This window comes from Ambystoma mexicanum, chromosome 5q (assembly GCF_040938575.1).
Source record: "Ambystoma mexicanum isolate Mex_15411 chromosome 5q, UKY_AmexF1_1, whole genome shotgun sequence".
Lineage (NCBI taxonomy): Eukaryota > Metazoa > Chordata > Amphibia > Caudata > Ambystomatidae > Ambystoma > Ambystoma mexicanum.
Genome location: NC_090933.1, coordinates 1,228,372,946 through 1,228,392,779, shown reverse-complemented (window position 1 = coordinate 1,228,392,779; position 19,834 = coordinate 1,228,372,946).

The window sequence follows — 19,834 nt, the reverse complement described above, 5'->3', positions numbered from 1 at the left end:
TTGATACTTTTCCTCGTTAATCTCTAACATACCGCCAGTCTACTTATCTTAAATAAGTTTATCGGATGGTATTTTCTGCCAGAACTCGGTTTTTAAAATGGCGTCTGTGTTCGTCTCTGTGACTCCTAAACCAAAGGTCAAGCCCTTTGTTCCACTTTTGGCGGGCTCTGTACAGAGACCCTCCAAAGTGGTGCCATTCTGTCTGGGTTACCACAGGGGTGTGGGAGGGATTTAGGCACCCTGGACCGAGTTGTCTTGCCAACTCCGGTCGCACTCTGGAGTGATTGGCCCACTTAGCATGTGTTGATTGACAGCTAGGCTGAATGAATGGGGGTTTTCTGCATAAAAGCAGGGCTTTTGGGACTGGATCTTCAGAAGTCGCCACAGGACCTAAGAATCCGACGAGGGTAACGCTGAGCCGACCTGCACGACGACACCTCCGGTGGAGCCCTGCGGAACCGACTCACCACTTCCCGATGAAAGAGGAGATCTCCCTGCCGGAGAGTCTCTTCCCCTGACTGGTGGGAACAACCAGTCCCCTTTGCTTTTTATTCGCCTCAGGACGCAGTGGTCGAATTGCCCGTGCAGAGCAAGTGGGTTCACCGCCAAACACCTGTAGTCCTAAATCTTTTGCAGTGGTCCCAGAGGGAACTGCACAGGTTTCCGCCTAACACACACCCCACACATGTCCACCAGCACCCCCACCCCCCAGCAGTGCAGGGCACCTGCCAGCAGGCCCCCACACATGTCCCACTCATGTCCCCTTGCAACCCCACCCCCAGCAGTGCAGGGCACCTGCCAGCAGGTCCCCACTCATGTCCCACTCATGTCCCCTTGCACCCCCACCCCCCAGAAGTGCAGGGTAGCTGCCAGCAGGCCCCGACACATGTCCCACTCATGTCCCCTTGCACCCCCACCCCCCAGCAGTGCAGGGTAGCTGCCAGCAGGCCCCCACACATGTCCCACTCATGTCCCCTTGCACCCCCACCCCCCAGCAGTGCAGGGCACCTGCCAGCAGGCCCCCACACATGTCCCAATCATGTCCCCTTGCACCCCCACCCCCCAGCAGTGCAGGGCACCTGCCAGCAGGCCCCCACACATGTCCCCCAGCACCCCCACCCCCCCAGCAGTGCAGGGCACCTGCCAGCAGGCCCCCACTCATGTCCCCCAGCACCCCCACCCCCCAGCAGTGCAGGGCACCAACCAGCAGGCCCCCACACATGTCCCCCAGCACCCCCACCCCCCAGCAGTCAGGGGCACCTGCCAGCAGGCCCCCACTCATGTCCCACTCATGTCCCCCTGCACCCCCACCCCCCCATCATTGACAGGCACCTGCCAGCAGGCCTTGACACATGTCCCCCAGCCAACACGTCATCAAAATCCAGATCCCTGGCTCTTATGGCCACACAAATCCCACACCACAGCACCCCAGTCCAAACATCCAACCAAGCTTTACATCCACTCCAAATAGAAATCCCCATTACATGATAGATCACAAATAAGCAGTATGCGCATGAGTACAAGTCTGTCCGACCCACACAATGGCAACACATGACTGAGAAAACCCACATTGTGACATGCATGAACCCAATGAGAGAAGACCACACATCGAAGTAAGAAACAAAAATGTAATCAAGTCAAAATGAAGGGAATGAAATAAAAACACACAATAATGCCAATAATAATGAAAATGCAGCATGTCCCAGAAAATGATAAATTAAAAAAAAGAGAATCCAAATTAATCCAAATGAAAATGTGTCCAAAGTCACCATCCAACAAAGCAAATCCAAAGGGAAAGAAAAGCGTAATATCCATTGCTCCATGGTGAAGAAAAATAAAGATGAAGGAGAAAAATCCACTGTAAAACTATGTACAAATAGCAAATCCAGGGTCCATGAGCCCATCGACATAAATGAAACTTACAATGTAACCTACCAAATTACTGAATATATACAGAAATGTGGGGCATAGTCCGTGCGCCCCAAATGAAATAAAAAAGAAATGAAACTTAACACTAATGAACTATATACAATGGCGGTGACCAAGTCCAACGGCTCACTTGTTGATGTCATGGGCCAGGGCATCATTGAACTCCTGTTCAATGTCTTGGAGGCGGGCCCGTTCTCTGGCCCCGAGGTCTCGCAGGGATAATGCCATGTCCACCTCCAACTCCCTGCAAATTCCCTCGAGGTACTCAGCCCGCCTCAGCACCCTGGACATGGAGTTCTCCGCCCTGAGCATCGTGAGCCGTGCCTCTTCTGCTCACCGCTGCTCCGCATCTATGGCATGGCCTAACCGCTGCCACACGGATGACACTTCCCGTCCTGGATCCTCCTGCCCTCTGGCCGATGCCTGCCCCTCCGATGACGAAGGCCCTGAGCCATCATTGCTCCCACCTTGTTGCTGCTGCTGTGCCTCTGCCCGTGCCCTAGCTCTTGCTGCCTGCACATCCTCCTCCGGCTGGGGTGCAGTTGATGAGGTGGCCACCCCTGCTGGATGTCCGACTCCCGACTGTGGCAGGGATGTGTCCTCCACCAGCCTGGCCGCAGGGTCAGAGGCAGCTCCACAGGGCACCCAGGTGACACATGGGTGGGAAGATGGCATGGAGTACGACTGGCGCATAGGGGGTTCAGTTGAGGAGGGGGTCGGAACAAGGCCCAGCAAACGGAGGAATCCGGCCCTGGTGACCTGTCCCAGTAGGTCGACGTGGTCAATGAGCCATTCGAGACGACATGCAGTCTCCCCATGAAAAGACTACATTACGCCTCGCATGGCCCATTGACGCAACGCCACACCACCCAGGACAGGCTCAACCCGGTCCCAGATAGCCACGTCTGCAGGCAGAGGAAGGCCAGTTGTAGTAAGCTCATTCCCTGCCTGAAAACGGGTCTGGACGTAGGTATCCCTGCTGGTGCAAGATGATGAATTCACAGGATCTGGGACAGGATTACACACAGGCACCTCCGCGGCGGCCTGTGCTGCCTCCTGTCCCTGCCCCTGCACTGCACCACTAGCACCAGTGGAATCCCCACCTCCAGACCCCATCTCTGTCCATTGCACGGCCTCCTCCTGCACCAAACCCCCCACCAACCTGGATGACTCCATGCCATCTTCCTCTGTCGGGCCCTGTGGGGTCTCAGCTGCCTCTTCGGCTGAAGAGGAGTCCAACTCCGACCTGCGCCTCTTGGATCTCTCCTCGGCAGATGCGACCTGAGACGCGGCACCAGACTCCTCACTCCCTGACGAGATGACAACCTGGGAGGGGAGCCGGGCCTTGCGTCTCCGGCTGGCGGTGCGACCCCTGCCGCTGTGCTCCACAGCACCCTCTCCGCCCTCTTTATCAATCGATGCTGCATACAGGGAGAGATAGGACACGGCATCAGGGCACTGTACAATGGACTCATACACACATGACAGTTGCACACGAGTGTCATTGTCAAACTTCAGACATGGAATCACAATCCCCAACACACATGTCATTTCAAATCACACACATGAGCTATTCCACAGCCATATCGCAACAGCCAGCACCATCCATACACATACAACAGCATGAGCAGGCAAAGGTGAGCCAGACATCACATGAGACACAGGGAGTGCACTAGACATGCACACACGCCACCACACTTACATGCATGTGTACACCTCCACCAAGTGTCGCAGTGATGAGATCGGCATCCATGTCACATCTGGCAATCAGTCTTCTACATATCAGCCTCACATGCATCCATGTTGCATGACAGTTGCACACTTGTCAGATACACATACATGCTCATGTACACAGTGCAGATACATGCAGCTGGAACCAACATCCATGTGTGACACCACAACCTTGACAACTGACATACACAGTCATTCAAACATGTGTGCTCACACATCTGCATTTGGCCTGCATGCCTACCCACAAATTCACCATCCATGTGTCTCACACATGAAAGGACTTGCATGTGTTAGCCTCACGGCCCTGTACATTCACATCCATACATGGCCCTACAAAACCACATGTGCAACCTGCACACTACTGGCACACCACCACACGCACAGCTTCCAATCAGTATGCATGTACACTTACCGCTCAACTCCAGACGGGTCTGCCTCTCAAGGACCTGGGCATACGTGTTCCAGGACCCTCATTTGATCTTCCGACAGATGGCCCCGGCGCCCCTTAGCATCATCTGCCTTCAAGAGGCGCCGGGCCTTGTTGAGGGTCCTGGACCTGAAGTCCTCCCAGCGCTTCTTGACATGATGGAATTTGCGGACTGCCACCCCCTCCGCATTGATGGCAGTCACGATGTCCGTCCAGATCCTGGTCCGTCCTTCCTTGTCGGCGCACGACCTTCTGAAGAGGGCATCATACTGCCCCAGGACTTGCTCCACCAGGACACCAATTTCGGTGGCAGTGAAGCTGGTGGCCCTCTGCCTCTCTGGCTTGGGGTTGCCAGTGCCGCCAGATGGTGTAGTGCTGGACATGGCAAACCCAGAGGCAGGAGTGGGTGGGCAACTGGGTCCTGGGTCTGGGCTGTGGAGCGATGGAATCCCAGTCGGGAGTCTTCGGTTCCAGCAGGGGTGGTCACAGCAACAGCACCCCTGGCTGATGTGCAGGCAGCAAATGGCAGGGCACGTGGGCAGCAGGTAATCAGGAAGCAGCAGATGGCAGGTGGGAGCGTGCTCGGGGCTCTGGGGGGCAGTAATTCAGCCTTCTGGGTTGGAGCGTAGTCTTCCGTGTGTGAACACGTGGCCAGCTTGATATCGAGTGTTTTGGCACGTGAAAATCTTGAACGTCAGCATGTAAATCGAGGAAAGGCCCTTAGCACGTAAGAGCGTCAGGGCAAGTACGCAAATTCATTGGACAAAAGGCCCTTAGCGTGTAAGCGCGTCTGTGACGTGACGCGCGCGGGTGTTTCCCTCATAACACGTGATGACAGAGCACACGTGGAAAAGCTGCACGTCCGAGTGTCAGCGCGTGTAATTGGAGGAAAGGGCGCGTACACGCGTAAGTGACGTGTACGTGTGGGCCGCTTTAAAAGGTACGTGTAGGACGCCATTTCCTTGTACATGATTTTTGTGGAGAGCGAGTGGGTGGATTCTGTACTTCTTGTCGGTTCACACGCAATTACTTCACAGTGTTTAAAGTTCGTACCCCCTGTTACCTCTGACAGCTTTCATTTTTCTACTTTTTTTGGGCCTGTTTCCTCAAACAATGTTCACTTTTCCTTTTGTCCTGTCTCCTCAGACAGCATACAATTCTTCTTTTGGCGGGGGTGTTGCCAACGTGTGCGCATATTTTTCATGTTCTTTTTCCAGGCAGATGATGAGTTCCGCACGTACTTAGCAACTGTGCTTGCCCCGTGTGTCGCGTTCCCCTTCAGAGGTTATTGTAGGCTGCATGTATCACGCGTACGCTTATTTTTGTTTTTCTGGGTGCCACAGCGTAGTGCGGGTTCATTTTTCCATGCACGTTGTCTACGAGGGGTTGTGTGCACATTTATTTTTGTTTTTTGGCTGCCTGTGCGTTGCGTGACCCGTCATCTTCCCCCAGGGGTCACAGACAGCCTTGTTAGAGCACTAGGGTACGAATTCCATCTAGTACCCTACCGCTTTGACCCCCAATTGCCCAGGACAATAGTTTACTGCTCCTCCCATACGCACAACAAAATCAGTGCCATGGTTGGGAGGTGACCAAGCGGTAAGGGAGGCAAAGGTGGCCGACCTTCAAAAGGTGGATGTGGTGGGCGCGGTAGGGGACGTGGCCAGGATTTGCAGGGTGCCCCTAAACCCCCATGTGTGGAGGACCAATCAGGGACACCCATGCTCCCCCCCATGGTTGAGGGAAACGTGGCTGAGACCATCCCAGCTCAGCCCTTGTTGGACCAGCCCATTGTGGCACCTGACCTGGCACAGTATGACTCCCTGGCTGACTTCCAGGTCAGCAAGTCTAAGCCACATGTCAGCTATGTCATCTGCTGCCCCAAGTATGCAGGGTGGTGAGGCTGCAGGGGCAACTGCAGCTCCATCCGCCCCAGCTCTGACTCTCCCAGCCAGGACAGTGTCGGTCCTGGTCCATCATACTGATGTTCCCTCTGCCAACATCACACTTCGGACAATGCCTGCACCAGGTCCTATGGTCAATGTGCATTTGCACACTCCAACAACCCAGTCCACCGGTGATTCTGCCCCTACTGGCCAGAGCGGCGTTAGCCACTATGGCTCCGCTCCACCTTCTAAAAAGAGGAAGAAGGGTGCTCTGGCACGACAGGCTGAGACCCCAGGCATGGCTACACACTCCGGTACCTCAAGGAAGCCTTGCTTCAATGAATCGGTACTTGATGCACTTGTGAGCTATGTGTTGCAACATAGCCATGAAATGGTGGTGACTGCAGGGTCCAAGACCACACCTGGTCAACGTAAGGCACACTGACAGACCATCACCAACCACATAAGTGCCCTTGGATTTGTGAGGCGCTCAGCTGATGATTGCTACAAGCGGTGGAACGACCTGAAACGCAGAGCAAAGGACAAGCTGGCCTCAAGTCATGCCACTACTCTGGTGACTGGCGGTGGGTCTCCACAAGAGGACAACGAACTCACTGAACATGAGTCTGTTGCTGGGACCTTTGTCACAGAGGAACAGATCCAAGGTGTGGGAGAACTACCCGATTATGACACATTGTCCGGTGAGTGCCCATGCGGGTGTGTGTTATGCATGTGTATGTTGTTTGGTGACGGGGACTGATTGAGTGCCAGGTGAGGGTGTGTGTGACTGAGTAGTATGGGTCACCCATGTGCTTCATCCAAAACATTCTGCGGCCTTGAATTTGGGTGTGACACTATCCCTTCTGCCCACAGTAGTAATTTAGCGCAACATTACGGCAGTTGCCCTTGAGGTGGCATCATGCAACAACATTGTTTGTATTTTTCAGTGTTCTTTCAGGCTGGTTGTTTCAATTCTCCCACTTTTGCAACACATTCCTCAGCCCTATTGTGACATATGTGACATGCTTCTGTCAGTGAAGAACCCCACATTGGTCCACATGTGTCACCTTGGTAGTTGAATGATTTGACCATTCAGGCTGAATGAGTATTGTCCTGATCACATGATGTTTTTGGGCCTGTTTGAATGTGGAACATGCTAGTTGTTTCCTGTCATGTTGAAGTGCACAACCATTGATGTGTACATGGCCCTGCAATCACTGTATTTTTGTACACTGGATGTGTTGCAGTGTGTGGCACATGGCATATCTTTTCACACTATGTGGCATTTTTCATCTCTTCATGTCCATCTCACATGGATGGGTGACAGTACTCATTCACTGACATGTGGATGTACTTGTGGAATGCACCATGGCTATGGTACATGCCATCTGTGTGATGGCATGTGTCATTTATGTGTATAGGACATGCCACACACAGGCCAATGTGTGATGGCAGTGCTACCCAGCATGCAGCAAATGTGTTGCTCTTCCATCTTGGTGTCATCAGTGTCAGACTTTTGCCTCCCCTTCCAACTCTGTGACAGTGCATGCATGGGAGGGTTATAGTCATGTGGGACATGTGTAAATCATGTACTGGTTCTGTAGCTTGTCAGGCCTATGTGTGTGCTATGGTGCTAATGCCATTTTCCATTTTTTGTCTTTCATGTTTTTGCAGGGGATGACGCACTTGATGCTGTTGAGGTTGAGGAGATGGTGCAGACCCAGGAGGAACCTGAGGCACAACCGGCCACCAGTGGGGGACGTGGTGTGGTGGTGGGTGAGAACCCACTCTTGCTGCAGATGATTCTGTCAAGGGGTGTCTCTGGGTGCACCTCCCCAGACCTCTATTCAGGTGTTGATTCGGATGATGAGACCTATGTGGCTTCGCAGGTAAGTGTTTCTGAAAGGGGTTCTGTTCTGTCCAACCCACCTACATCAGGGGTAGAACCCTCTATGGGGATGTCAGTGTTGGTTAGTCAGCCTTTGGCGGTTACAGGTGCAGGGTCACACTCCACAACATCTGATCCTGTTCCTGGGCCAGCAGATCAGAGGGGGAATGCAGTCCTGCAGCCTCAGGCAGTGCCGGCACAGCAAGGCGCAGATCGCCTTGCCCCAAACCGGTGTGGTGCCCGCCGACGCGGTGGCCGTACGCCACCAGGCAATACCGCATGGGAACAATCCCTTTACGGTATGGCAACCCAACAGGCAGCATCAGTTGAGATGATGGCTCAAGCAATGGAGAGGGTGGCCACTTCCATTGTCCCCCCTGAAAGGCAGATGGAGCTACTACAGCAGGCAACAGACTCCATTTGCCAATCACACAGGGAGGACATGTTGGCGTCCAACAGGGAAAGACGGGCGGCACTGGAGACGCTACACCAATCGATATCAATAGAGTCGCAGGGCCACAGGGAAGCCCTGAGGGTAGAACTCCATCACCTCAGGGAGACTCTTGTCACGTCAGGTGCTGAATGGGGATCTCTGCACTATAATCCTCCAGAAGAGACCTTCCACACCCGCATGCTTGCTGCCATGGAGGACCATACCAGGGCTTTGCGTGGGCTGTCTCCCATAGCACCACCACCTCCTGTGGCAGCAGCAGAGGGTAATGAGAGCCACAGCAGCAGTTCTCCCACATTGGCATAGCCGTGCAGGCCATGAGCCCATGGAGGTGTTGTTTTTTCTCAATATCCACACAGGCGGCTGTTGGTGCGCACCCTGTCCTTGGACCTCCTGGGTGGCCTCCCCCCCCGGCCCCCACATGGCCATTTTTGATTTTTTGCTTTTTTGATTTTTGATTATTTTTCAACATTGTGTTGCCTTGTGTGGCTCCCGTGGGCACCACTGTATTCCGGCTGGGCACATGCAGGCTTCAGTTTGGGTTCAATGCTTGGGTTTGTGAGACACACACCCCTCCTGCTTCCCATTTCCATGGGCTTGCAAAGGGTGTGACCAAGTGACAGTGATGTACACAGTGATGTTGGGCTCCCATGAGCTGTATGGGCAGTCTGTAGTCAATACTGTGTAGACATTCCTTGTGTATATTGTTGCTGTATTGTACACTGCATGTTGAAATTATGTATGCTTCTGCTTCCATGTCTCCCTCTGAATTTGCTGGTTCATTCCTCATGTCTTCACAAGGCCGTCTACTTTGGAGATGGAGTTCATGTTGTATGGAATACACAGACATGTTTTGAAGCCTGCAAAACTACAGTTGGAAGGGGGCGATGTGGTGGCATATTCAGGTTGTAAGACTATGACTACTTTAACTTAGTACTGTCATGTTTTAGTTATGTTTGAGCTTGTGTAGCTGCATTGTATTGTTGGTAAGTATTTGGTCATGTGTGTTGTTAGTTCAACATTACTGGGAGCATATTGTGTGTGGCCAGTTTCCATTAGGGACACTGTACTTTGTGACACTTGTGTCAGGTTTTGTGGTTTGCTCTCACATAGCATGACATGCCATGGTGTGTTGGGTGGTGGTGCTGGGGAGGGGTTGGGTGACATGGCACTGTTCTCATGTTGTATTTTGCAATGGGGTAATGCATTTAGCAGCATATGTGTATTTTGATGACACAGCATTGGTGGTGTTTCTGTAGGTAGGGATGCACACATTGTGAAACTTCCAGGTGACCAATCTCAGGCTGGTATGGTTGTGACAGTTCACTGTCCCTTGTGTCATCATCGATTGTCAGCTGGTATGTGGCAGGGCTGTGTGCACTACACAGGGGTGTGATTCTAAGTGAAGTAATTAGCCACCAGCTGCGTTCGGGCTGCCTCACCCATTGCCCTTTCCCCTCCCATGCGCAGCGGGCATGCATGTGGTTGGGGATGTGGGGGCACCACCATGTCCACCGGCAGGCCCCGGCGTGTTGCAACGTTGTGCAGGACACATGCTGCCACTATGATCCTGCACACTACTGGGGGAGCGTATAACAGCTGCCCGCCAGAACGGTCAAGGGAGCAAAAGCGTGACTTGAGCACTCCGAATGTGCGCTCCACTATGCCCCGGGTTGCAATATGGGCTGTGTTGTATCTTACCTCAGGTGGCGTGGTGGGGTTCCGAATTGGCGTCATCATGTGGGTGCTCAGAGGGTAGGCACTGTCCCCTGGGGAGGTGGTGATGGGTATCATTAGTAGGGTGTGACATTACTCAGTATCTGGCATGCATGCATGTGCTGTGGCATTTATACTCACTGAGCAGCCATGTATCGCCATGCCGCCCAGCTTCTACGTCCCCGTTTAGGGTTGACATTCTGTAAATGAAACTGTCGTGGGTGTACCCTGGATAGTTGGCATATACTGAGGTGATGATTCCCTTGGCATCACATACTACCTTGACGTTGATGGAATGCCAGTGCTTGCGGTTTCTATAGATGTGCTCTGATGCCCTGGGGGGATGTAGAGCCACATGGGGGCAATCAATGATACCTAGGACTTGTTGAGAATTGTGCCACCCCGTAGAAATCCTGGACGGCAACCTGCCTTTCTGCAGGTGTTCTGGGCAGGTATATGTGCCTGCGGACTGATGGGCGTGCAGTCATGATGGCCAAGACCTGGTGTATGCAGCGTGACTGCGTGGCCTGTGACACCCCCCCCCCACTATGGCACTTGTCCGCTGAAATGATCCGGTGGCCAAAAAGTGCAGTACATTAAGGACCTTCTCCAGGGGGCTGAGTGCTTGGGAGCAGAGGGTGGGTGATGTGAGGTCATCCTCCCACTCACTGACCAGGTCGAGTATTATGTGTGGTGGAAACCTGTACCTCCGATACACCTGGTCATCAGGCATGCCAAAAAGGCTGGTTCTGGGTGTGAAAATTCTGGGCCTGACTATCCTCCTCCTCCTCCTCCTGCGGTATCCCACAACCACTGCTGCTAGGAACGGTATGTTCATCCTGGCATCTGAGCTTGCTTGTTGTTTGCGCGCACTTTTATGCTGCGCGGGTCTAAGTACGCCTGCTTCCTGTTGGCGTACATGTTTCCGGATTAGCGTGCCTTTTTTGGCGTGTGCGTGTGGGTGTTCCGCACATTTGCCTCCTGTACTTCCACACCCACCCCAGTAATACACGTACCCCGCTCGACCAGGCCCAATCGCGTGTAAAACTTCCCGCGAGCCCCTGAAGTACACGTACCCCGCTCGCCCAGGCACAATCATGTGTAAAGCCCCTGAAGTACACGTACCCCACTCACCCAGGCACAATCGCGTGTGAAACTTCCCGCACACCCCCGAAATACATGCTATTTTTGACACAGCAGGTGTCCGTGTTTGTCTGGTACCCCTTTGCACGTCATTTGTCCTAGAGGGCCACAGTATGGGAAATTCATCAGAGTTGTATATACAGGCTTTTTGTTGGCGCAGGGACGCTACCTTCTGCCTTCGTGTGGCGGACATGTGTTAATGTACATAGTTGACTTTTGGTTTGTGTCATGAGATCGCCATTTCACTGCTGGGGGGTGGGGGTGCAAGGGGACATGAGTGGGACATATGTGGGGGCCTGCTGGCAGGTGCCCTGCACTGCTGGGGGGTAGGGGTGCAAGGGGACATGAGTGAGACATGAGTGGGGGCCTGCTGGCAGCTGCCCCTCAGTGCTGGGGGGTGGGTGTGCAAGGGGACATGAGTGGGGGCCTGCTGGCAGGTGCCCCTCAGTGCTGGGGGGTGGGTGTGCGAGGGGAAATGATTGGGGGCCTGCTGGCAGGTGCCCTGCACTGCTGGGGTGTGGGGGTGCAAGGGGACATGAGTGAGACATGAGTGGGGGCCTACTGGCAGGTGCCCTGCACTGCTGGGGGGTAGGGGTGCAAGGGGACATGAGTGAGACATGAGTGGGGGCCTGCTGGCAGCTGCCCCTCAGTGCTGGGGGGTGGGTGTGCAAGGGGACATGAGTGGGGGCCTGCTGGCAGGTGCCCCTCAGTGCTGGGGGGTGGGTGTGCGAGGGGAAATGATTGGGGGCCTGCTGGCAGGTGCCCTGCACTGCTGGGGTGTGGGGGTGCAAGGGGACATGAGTGAGACATGAGTGGGGGCCTGCTGACAGGTGCCCTGCACTGCTGGGGGGGTGGGTGTGCAAGGGGTCATGAGTGGGGGCCTGCTGGCATGTGCCCCTCAGTGCTGGGGGGTGGGGGTGCAAGGGGACATGAGTGGGACATGAGTGGGGGCCTGCTGGCAGGTGCCATGCACTGCTGGGGGGTGGGGTGCAAGGGGACATGAGTGGGGGCCTGCTGGCAGGTGCCCTGCACTGCTCGGGGGTGGGGGTGCTGGGGGACATGTGTGGGGGCCTGCCGGCAGGTGCCCTGCAATGCTGGGGGGTGAGGGTGCAAGGGGACATGAGTGGGACATGTGTGGGGGCATGCTGGCAGGTGCCCTGCACTGCTGGGGGGAGAGGGTGCTGGGGGACATGTGTGGGGGCCTGCTGGCAGGATCCCTGCACTGCTGTCGGGTGGGGGTGCAAGGGGACATGAGTGGGACATGTGTGGGGGCCTGCTGGCAGGTGCCCCTCACTGCTGGGGGTGGGGGTGCTGGGGGACATGTGTGGGGGCCTGCTGGCAGGTGCCCTGCACTGCTGGGGGGTTCAAGGGGACATGAGTGGAACATGTGTGGGGGCCAGCTGGCAGATGCCCTGCACTGCTGGGGGGTGGGGGTGCAAGGGGACATTAGTGGGGGCCTGTTGGCAGGTGCTCCTCAGTGCTGGGGGGTGGGTATGCAAGGGGACATGAGTGGGGGCCTGCTGGCAGGTGCCCCTCAGTGCTGGGGGGTGGGGGTGCACGGGGACATGAGTGGGACATGAGTGGGGGCCTGCTGGCAGGTGCCCTGCACTGCTGGGGGGTGGGGGTGCTGGGGACATGTGTGGGGGCCTGCCGGCAGGTGCCCTGCACTGCTGGGGGGTGGGAGGTGCAAGGGGACATGAGTGGGACATGTGTGGGGGCCTGCTGGCAGGTGCCCTGCACTGCTGGGGGTGGGGGTGCTGGGGGACATGTGTGGGGGCCTGCTGGCAGGTGCCCTGCACTGCTATCGGGTGGGGGTGCACGGGGACTTGAGTGGGACATGTGTGGGGGCCTGCTGGCAGGTGCCCCTCAGTGCTGGGGGGTGGGGGTGCTGAGGGACATGTGTGGGGGCCTGATGGCAGGTGCCCTGCACTGCTGGGGGGTGGGGGTGTAAGGGGACATTAGTGGGGGCCTGTTGGCAGGTGCCCCTCAGTGCTGGGGGGGTGGGTATGCAAGGGGACATGCGTGGGGGCCTGCTGGCAGGTGCCCCTCAGTGCTGGGGGATGGGGGTGCAAGGGAACATGAGTGGGGCCTGCTGGCAGGTGCCCTGCACTGCTGGGGGGTGGGGATGCAAGGGGACATGAGTGGGGGCCTGCTGGCAGGTGCCCCTCAGTGCTGGGGGGTGCAAGGGTACATGAATGGGGGCCTGCTGGCAGGTGCCCCTCAGTGCTGGGGGGTGGGGGTGCAAGGGGACATGAGTGGGACATGTGTGAGGGCCTGCTGGCAGGTGCCCCTCAGTGCTGGGGGTTGGTGGTGATGGGTGACATGTGTGGGGGCCTGCTGGCAGGTGCCCTGCACTCCTGGGAGGTGGGGGTGCAAGGGAACATGAGTGAGGGCCTGCTGGCAGGTGCCCTGCACTGCTGCGGGGTGGGTGTGCAAGGGGACATGAGTGGGGGCCTGCTGGCAGGTGCCCCTCAGTGCTGGGGGGTGGGGGTGCTGGGGGACATGTGTGGGGGCCTGCTGGCAGGTACCCTGCACTGCTGGGGGGTGGGGGTGCAAGGGGAAATTAGTGTGACATGTGTGGGGCCCTGCTGGCAGATACCCCTCAGTGCTGGGGGGTGAGGGTGCTGGGGGACATGTGTGGGGGCCTGCTGGCAGGTGCACTGCACTGCTGGGGGGTGGGGGTGCAAGGGGACATGAGTGGGACATGTGTGGGGGCCTGCTGGCAGGTGCCCTGCACTGCTGGGGGGTGGGGGTCCTGGGGGACACGTGTGGGGGCCTGCTGGCAGGTGCCCTGCACTGCTCTGGGGTAGGGGTGCAAGGGGACATGAGTGGGACATGTGTGGGGGCTGCTGGCAAGTGCCCCTCAGTGCTGGGGGGTGGGCGTGCTGTGGGACATGTGTGGGGGCCTGCAGGCAGGTGCCCTGCACTGCTGGGGGGTGGTGGTGCGGGGGGACATGTGTGGGGGCCTGCTGGCAGGTGCCCTCCACTGCCGGGGGATAGGGGTGCAAGGGGACATGAGTGGGACATGTGTGGGGGCCTGCTGGCAGGTGCCCTGCACTGCTGGGGGGTGGGGGTGGGGGTACTGGGGGACATGTGTGGGGGCCTGCTGGCAGGTACCCTGCACTGCTGGGGGATGGGGTGCAAGGGGACCTGCTGGCAGGTGCCCCTCAGTCCTGGACGGTGGGAGTGCAAGGGGACATGAGTGGGGGCCTGCTGGCAGGTGCCCTGCACTGCTGGGGGGTGGGGGCGCTGGGGGACATGTGTGGGGGCCTGCTGGCAGGTGCCCTGCACTGCTGGGGGAATGGGGGTGCAAGGGGACATTAGTGGGACATGTGTGGGGGCCTGCTGGCAGGTGCCCTGCACTGCTGGGGGGTGGGGGTGCTGTGGGACATGTGTGGGGGCCTGCTGGCTGGTGCCCTGCACTGCTGGGGGGTGGGGGTGCAAGGGGACATGAGTGGGATATGTGTGGGGGCCTGCTGGCAGGTGCCCTGCACTGCTGGGGGAATGGGGGTGCAAGGGGACATTAGTGGGACATGTGTGGGGGCCTGCTGGCAGGTGCCCTGCACTGCTGGGGGGTGGGGGTGCTGTGGGACATGTGTGGGGGCCTGCTGGCTGGTGCCCTGCACTGCTGGGGGGTGGGGGTGCAAGGGGACATGAGTGGGATATGTGTGGGGGCCTGCTGGCAGGTGCCCCTCAGTGCTGGGGGGTGAGAGTGCAAGGGGACATTAGTGGGGGCCTGCTGGAAGGTGCCCCTCAGTGCTGGGGGGTGGGGGTGCAAGGGGACATGAGTGGGGGCCTGCTAGCAGGTGCCCTGCACTGCTGGGGGGTGGGGGTTCAAGGGGACATGAGTAGGGTCCTGCTGGCAGGTGCCCCTCAGTTCTGGGGGGTGGTGGTACAAGGGGACATGAGTGGGACATGAGTGGGGGCCTGCTGGCAGGTGCCCCTCAGTGCTGGGGGGTGGGTATGCAAGGGGACATGAGTGGGGGCCTGCTGGCAGGTGCCCCTCAGTGCTGGGGGATGGGGGTGCAATGGGACATGAGTGGGGCCTGCTGGCAGGTGCCCTGCACTGCTGGGGGGTGGGGGTGCAAGGGGACATGAGTGGGGGCCTGCTGGCAGGTGCCCCTCAGTGCTGGGGGGTGCAAGGGTACATGAGTGGGGGCCTGCTGGCAGGTGCCCCTCAGTGCTGGGGGTTGGGGGTGCAAGGGGACATGAGTGGGACATTAGTGGGGGCCTGTTGGCAGATGCCCCTCAGTGCTGGGGGGTGGGTATGCAAGGGGACATGAGTGGGGGCCTGCTTGCAGGTGCCCCTCAGTGCTGGTGGATGGGGGTGCAAGGGGACATGAGTGGGGCCTGCTGGCAGGTGCCCTGCACTGCTGGGGGGTGGGGGTGCAAGGGGACATGAGTGGGAGCCTGCTGGCAGGTGCCCCTCAGTGCTGGGGGGTGGGGGTGCAAGGGGACATGAGTGGGACATGTATGAGGGCCTGCTGGCAGGTGCCCCTCAGTGCTGGGGGTTGGGGGTGATGGGTGACATGTGTGGGGGCCTGCTGACAGGTGCCCTGCACTGCTGGGAGGTGGGGGTGCAAGGGGACATGAGTGAGGGCCTGCTGGAAGGTGCCCTGCACTGCTGCGGGGTGGGTGTGCAAGGGGACATGAGTGGGGGCCTGCTGGCAGGTGCCCCTCAGTGCTGGGGGGTGAGGGTGCTGGGGGACATGTGTGGGGGCCTGCTGGCAGGTGCCTTGCACTGATGGGGGTTGGGGGTGAAAGGGGACATGAGTAGGGTCCTGCTGGCAGGTGCCCCTCAGTTCTGGGGGGTGGTGGTACAAGGGGACATGAGTGGGACATGAGTGGGGGCCTGCTGGCAGGTGCCCCTCAGTGCTGGGGGGGTGGGTATGCAAGGGGACATGAGTGGGGGCCTGCTGGCAGGTGCCCCTCAGTGCTGGGGGATGGGGGTGCAAGGGGACATGAGTGGGGCCTGCTGGCAGGTGCCCTGCACTGCTGGGGGGTGGGGGTGCAAGGGGACATGAGTGGGGGCCTGCTGGCAGGTGCCCCTCAGTGCTGGGGGGTGCAAGGGTACATGAGTGGGGGCCTGCTGGCAGGTGCCCCTCAGTGCTGGGGGTTGGGGGTGCAAGGGGACATGAGTGGGACATTAGTGGGGGCCTGTTGGCAGGTGCCCCTCAGTGCTGGGGGGGTGGGTATGCAAGGGGACATGAGTGGGGGCCTGCTTGCAGGTGCCCCTCAGTGCTGGTGGATGGGGGTGCAAGGGGACATGAGTGGGGCCTGCTGGCAGGTGCCCTGCACTGCTGGGGGGTGGGGGTGCAAGGGGACATGAGTGGGGGCCTGCTGGGAGGTGCCCCTCAGTGCTGGGGGGTGGGGGTGCAAGGGGACATGAGTGGGACATGTATGAGGGCCTGCTGGCAGGTGCCCCTCAGTGCTGGGGGTTGGGGGTGATGGGTGACATGTGTGGGGGCCTGCTGACAGGTGCCCTGCACTGCTGGGAGGTGGGGGTGCAAGGGGACATGAGTGAGGGCCTGCTTGCAGGTGCCCTGCACTGCTGCGGGGTGGGTGTGCAAGGGGACATGGGTGGGGGCCTGCTGGCAGGTGCCCCTCAGTGCTGGGGGGTGAGGGTGCTGGGGGACATGTGTGGGGGCCTGCTGGCAGGTGCCTTGCACTGATGGGGGGTGGGGGTGCAAGGGGACATGAGTGGGACATGAAGGGGGGCCTGCTGGCAGGTGCCCTGCACTGCTGGTGGGTAGGGGTGCAAGGGGACATGAGTGGGACATGTGTGGGGGCCTGCTGGCAGGTGCCCTGCACTGCTGGTCGGTAGGGGTGCAAGGGGACATGAGTGGGACATGTGTGGGGGCCTGCTGGCAGGTGCCCCTCAGTGCTGGGGGGTGTGCGTGCTGGTGGACATGTGTGGGGGCCTGCTGGCAGGTGCCCTGCACTGCTGGGGGGTGGGGGTGCTGGGGGACATGTGTGGGGGCCTGCTGGCAGGTGCCCTGCACTTCCAGGGGATGGGGAGCAAGGAGACATGAGTGGGACATGTGTGGGGGCCTGCTGGCAGGTGCCCTGCACTGCTGGGGGGTGGGGGTGCTGGGGGACATGTGTGCGGGCCTGCTGGCTGGTGCCCTGCACTGCTGGGGGGGTGGGGGTGCAAGGGGACATGAGTGGGATATGTGTGGGGGCCTGCTGGCAGGTGCCCCTCAGTGCTGGGGGGTGGGTGTGTTGGGGACATGTGTGGGGGCCTGCTGGCAGGTGCCCTGCAGTGCTGGGGGGTGGGAGTGCAAGGGGACATGAGTGGGGGCCTGCTGGCAGGTGCCCCTCAGTGCTGGGTGGTGGGGGTGCAAGGGGACATGAGTGGGGGCCTGCTGGCAGGTGCCCTGCACTGCTGGGGGGTGGGGGTGTAAGGGGACATGAGTAGGGTCCTGCTGGCCGGTGCCCCTCAGTTCTGGGGGGTGGGGGTGCAAGGGGACATGAGTGGGGGCCTGCTGGCAGGTGCCCTGCACTGCTGGGGGGTGAGAGTGCTGGGGGACATGTGTGGGGGCCTGCTGGCAGGTGCCTTGCACTGCTGGGGGGGGTGGGGGTGCAAGGGACATGAGTGGGACATGTGTGGGGGCCTGCTGGCAGGTGCCCTGCACTGCTGGGGGGTGGGGGTGCTGTGGGACATGTGTGGGGGCCTGCTGGCTGGTGCCCTGCAATGCTGGGGGGTGGGGGTGCAAGGGGACATGAGTGGGGGCCTGCTGGCAGGTGCCCTGCACTGCTGGGGGGTGGGGGTGTAAGGGGACATGAGTAGGGTCCTGCTGGCCGGTGCCCCTCAGTTCTGGGTGGTGGGGGTGCAAGGGGACATGAGTGGGGGCCTGCTGGCAGGTGCCCTGCACTGCTGGGGGGTGAGAGTGCGGGGGGACATGTGTGGGGGCCTGCTGGCAGGTGCCTTGCACTGCTGGGGGGGTGGGGGTGCAAGGGACATGAGTGGGACATGTGTGGGGGCCTGCTGGCAGGTGCCCTGCACTGCTGGGGGGTGGGGGTGCTGTGGGACATGTGTGGGGGCCTGCTGGCTGGTGCCCTGCACTGCTGGGGGGTGGGGGTGCAAGGGGACATGAGTGGGATATGTGTGGGGGCCTGCTGGCAGGTGCCCCTCAGTGCTGGGGGGTGGGGGTGCTACCGGACATGTGTGGGGGCCTTCTGGCAGGTGCCCTGCACTGCTGGGGGTTGGGGATGCTGGGGGACATGTATGGGGGCCTGCTGGCAGGTGCCCTGCACTGCTTGGGGGTGGGGGTGGAGGGGGTCATGCGTTGGTGATCAGTAGTGCAAGGTGACATGTGGCTTGGCTGGGGGGCATGCCCATGGTGGATGGGCTGCCTGCGGGACATGACCAGGGGTGCAGGGTAGTCCCCTGTGGTGTGGGCTGCCTGCAGGGGCCTTGGAGGGTGTAGAGGGAACACCTGGGAGGACCCACACTGCCAATTCACGTGTAGGACTCCCCTGCACCCCAGAAATACACGTAACCCACTCGCACAGGGCCTGTCGGATGTGAAACTTCCCGCGCACCCCCGAAATACACATACCCTGCACGCCCAAGGCCAATCGCGTGTGAATCTTCCCGTGCACCCCAGATTTAGAGGTACCCCGGTCAATCGCGTGTGAAACTTCACGCGAACCCCAGGAATACACGCACCCCACTCGCACAGGGCCTATCGCGTGTGAAACTTCCCCCGAACCCTAGATTTACATGTACCCCGCTCGCACAAGGCCAATCGCGTGTGAAACTTCCCGCGCACCCCCGAAATACACGCACACGCTATTTTTGACACAGCGGGTGTTTGGGTTTGTTGCGTACCCCTTTGAACGTCATTTGTCCTAGAGGGCCACAGTATGGAACAATCATCAGAGCTGTATATACGTGCTTTTTGTTAGCGCACATTTTTGCGCACATTTTTTTCATGCGCAGGGACGCTACCGCCTGCCTTCGTGTGGCGTACGTGTTTAGGCCTGTGCACGTCTTCGCCGGTGTGCTGGTTTGCCCTACTCAATTCCATGAATACGTGTTGTAGGCGAGCGTGTGGGCGTTCCGTGCACTTGCCTCCTTTACTTCCCCCGTGACGCCCACATTTTCACACGTTGTTCCCCATTCCGCGTGTCACGCCCAGTGTTACGCCTACTTTTGTTATGTGCGCCACGCTATGTGCGCTTTCGCTGTGGCCATAGCGCACGCCGTTAGATGACCTGTGCGCGTTTTGCTGCGATTTTCACACTTGCAGTGCGATTCGCACGGTTTTGCACGCTTGCGCAGGAATTTTCAGCGCACATTAATTCCATGAATCAGCCTGTATATTTCTTCCTGTAACATTAGATTTTCTTGTATGTGCATGACTTGTAAGAAATAGACATATTCTTTTCATTAAACAGAAATGGGAAGCACCCTGGAGTGGTTAGTAGAATATTTCCCCAATGATGAAATGAGTGAAGGAAATAACTCTAATAGTACAGATACATTTTTTTAAAGTAGAATAAGTGATGTCAATTGTTTCACATGTCACTAAAAATGGTTTTCCTTTTAACAGTACATAGTGCAAATGAATAAAGTGGCCCCAAATGACTACTAAATGACCAAGAAGATTGGCAAAGACAGCCCCAACTACAAATGCAGTAAATTACATCGGTCTGCA